Genomic DNA, 3,446 nt, shown 5'->3' with positions numbered 1-3,446 from the left:
GCCAATCTGCCTTTTATATTTGAAAGTGTATAAATATGATCTGAGTGCGTAACAGAATTATTCAGTTTGAATACTCTTTGAACACTCTTTTCATTTTAAAATTTTGAATATATTTTCTTCTCCATTCACGCTGGAGCTAGCTTGCAAGGAGTGTAGGCCCAGAGGTAAGTAAACTGAGGCTTTTTCTAACATCAAAGGGCAAGATAATTTCAGAAATTTCTAAGTACTATTTTGAAATCCACTGAATCACCTGATTTTCTTCCTTATTTATTCATTTATTTTTGTATTTTAGGGAAGGTCTACAGAGTGTTGAAGGTCTCACTACTAGATCAGACTTGTAGTGATCTGCCTGTTTACAGCCTCCCAAGAGCTGAGATTACAGGCGAGAACCACTATGCCAGTTTATCTTTCTATATTTTACCACAATTTTAGTTTACCCGTTTAGAAGTCCTACAGTTGCAGGGTCCAGCCAAATATTAAGTTTGGTACAGTCCAGCATTCTGCATCCTCTTCAGACAAGTGTACTCACAGCTTAAGACTCCTAATTATAAGTTAACGATACAATATCTGTTACTCACTTATAAAGGACTTTCTAAATATAGGATGTCCATCAGGGTTTTTGTTTCAGTGGCTATTTAATGTTAAATGCCCCTAGGAGTATCATTTCAGTAATGACCACAAGTAAATGGATATACATCATATAAACACGAGTAGTGGAAACTATAGTTCATCCTGGGAACAGCCTCTGACAACAAGCATCCCTTAGAGGATGTTATTTAAAAAATCAGTGATGTCACACAGCATTATTAATCGGAAATATTATGAAAGACTCACAAGGCATGCAGCAGGGGGCGCTATGGAACATTTTTCCTGGTAAGAAAGATGAGGAACTAGGGATTGTTACGAAAGCAATTTTATAAAACAAAAGGTGTTTGAAGGTCATTCCACAGGTATTGGAGAACTGATAAATAAATTCATTTATTCCTTCCATAAAACGATTTCAATGTCCCTTACATAATAGATGGTCCATGTTTTTAAAACTTCTAAAATTTTCCAGTTACACACAAGGGACCAACTTCCTTCATAAGGGCCTAGGAAGAGGTCATTCATGCACCACTGTAAAACTATTCAAAGTATCTAGAAACAAAGACAGGCAAGTGATTCTGTCTGTGGCTCAGTAAAGTGGAGAATTCCTTGGACATCAGAAATACCTGCTGCCTCATCCTCTAACTTTCCCTATCTACTGAAAAAGAAGTCCAGCAACATCCAAAGACTCACTGCTTATCCTACTGCAGCTCCTGCAGCTGTCTACCACTGTACCAATGACGTCATTTTGTCCTCATTCTTTCAAGACCTATTGCAGCAAGTTTCTGTCCTCGTGCACCCTGACATCACCTGCTTGAAGTGAACCACCAAGCAAAGCTACCCTACCACAAAGGAGTGAAGGAGAATTTGGAAGAAGAATCTGGGAGTACATGACAGTGTAGCATTTTTAATTTCTGCAATGCTACATGAACCAAAGGAAAAAAGACATGAGTATAACAAAACCAAAGAAGAAGACTAGGAAGAAAGAGGAGGGAGGAAGGAAGGAAGGAAGGAAGGAAGGAAGGAAGGAAGGAAGGAAGGAAGAAGATGAGGAGAAGCAACACATACATCTACAGTAAGAAGGGAGGGGGAAAAATCACCAATTTCAAAGCCCACTTTGAAATTGAGTTACTGTGGAAGAAGGAGATTGGGGGAGAGCAATGGGACTCTGAGAACAAGAGAATCCTCAGTCCTCAGCAGGCCCACACTGGAATTCAGAGGGTCACGCAGGAACAGGAGCAGAGGCCCAGGGGAAGCAGTACTTAGACTCCAGACTATAGAGAACCAAGTCCCTCAGCAAACTGTTCAGAACTAAACACACAATGAGTAGGTCAAGAACAATGGAGAAAATCCTAAATAAAAAGTAAGTACAAAAAGAAGGCAGATCCCCAAAATAAGAGACCGTTTTCCTTCATAAAATAATAGAAGAATTGTCAAGAGTAATCAAGAGGGATTATGGCCCAATTTATAAATTTAATAAGAGAAAAACAGAACTAAGAACTGCAGTAGTATCACTAGAGGCAAGCCTAAAGGCAATGTTTAGAAAATACATAGAGCAGTAACTTACTTGCAAAACACTTTGAAAGATATTGAGAAAAATACAAAGATATAAATAGGCTTCATAAATCAAAATTAGAAAAACTCTAACTCTGGTTCAAGAAAAACTTGAATATGGATGTAATAAAAGTAATTTCAAAAATGAAGATTACTGAAAAGAACAAAATGACAATGTACAATACTTTAAGAGAAATATGAGGTGGAAAGGACAAAAATTAGAGAAATCAAAATGCAATAAGGAAAGAGACAAAATGACTTTTAAAAGAGTAATGAATGTAAAGATGGAAAAAGAAGAACCAGTATGCTTTAATAGCTTTACATAAGAAAGCCAAGAATGGAACAAAACAAATGCTTGAAAATAAATTAAGAATTTTTTTTAAAAAAAGCAAAACTGTTTAATCCACATGCTATAAATTCATGCAAGGGGGAATCAATACAGGATAGATAATAGCACCACAAAATTCTCTGGACAATACGAAAAAAGTTTAGTCAATTTCAAAGAACATTTCAAGGAGCCAGGGAGATAGCTCAGTAGAATAAACGCTTTCCTGGCAAGCGCAGAGTTCTGAGTCAATACCTGGTACCACACACACACACACACACACACACACACACACACACACAAAAGAACATCTCAACAGCTAAATTGTTCTGTCAGATGACAAACATATGACATATTTAAGTTATTCAGAGAAGGAAACTGTTAACTGTTCACCTGTAAAGTTTCAGATAAAATGAATATAAGAAATGGATGCAGAAAGCCAGAGAATATTGTCATATAGACCTTCTTTTCTACCTAGAAAAGAATTCAGAAATGACAGTGGTGGAGACGACATTGAAGTAAGTGCTGATATCAAATACGCAGCTTCCTGCAGGACTAACACTGTGCACTGGATTTCAGAGACGTTGGCTGCATGCAGTCACAAGTTATGTGTGTGTGAGGGGTGAGAACAGGCCAGGCTTGTGCACATCAATGTGAAGAAATTTTAAGTAGCATAGTAGTACAGTGAGTCCATTAGGTCCTTTAAACTATACACCATCACTACAAAGGGTTTACACAGAAATAAATGTTTTGGAAACTCATTAACAGAACAAAGGAAAAAACATATCCTGGTCACAGAGACAGAAAGAGTATTTGATAACATTCAGCAATACCAATTAAATTAAAATGACTCAATACAAAAGAAACTTTATATATAAAGTTGCAAGAGCTACAGCTGTTAGTTAATAATCACTTAATGATGTTTAAGTGAGAACATCAGAAAACGCCACCTTCCGTACACTCTTCACTGAAACAAGAGCAA

The sequence above is a fragment of the Octodon degus genome, unplaced genomic scaffold, assembly GCF_000260255.1.
Source record: "Octodon degus isolate 3935 unplaced genomic scaffold, OctDeg1.0 scaffold00016, whole genome shotgun sequence".
Lineage (NCBI taxonomy): Eukaryota > Metazoa > Chordata > Mammalia > Rodentia > Octodontidae > Octodon > Octodon degus.
Note: the sequence above shows the minus strand (reverse complement) of the source record.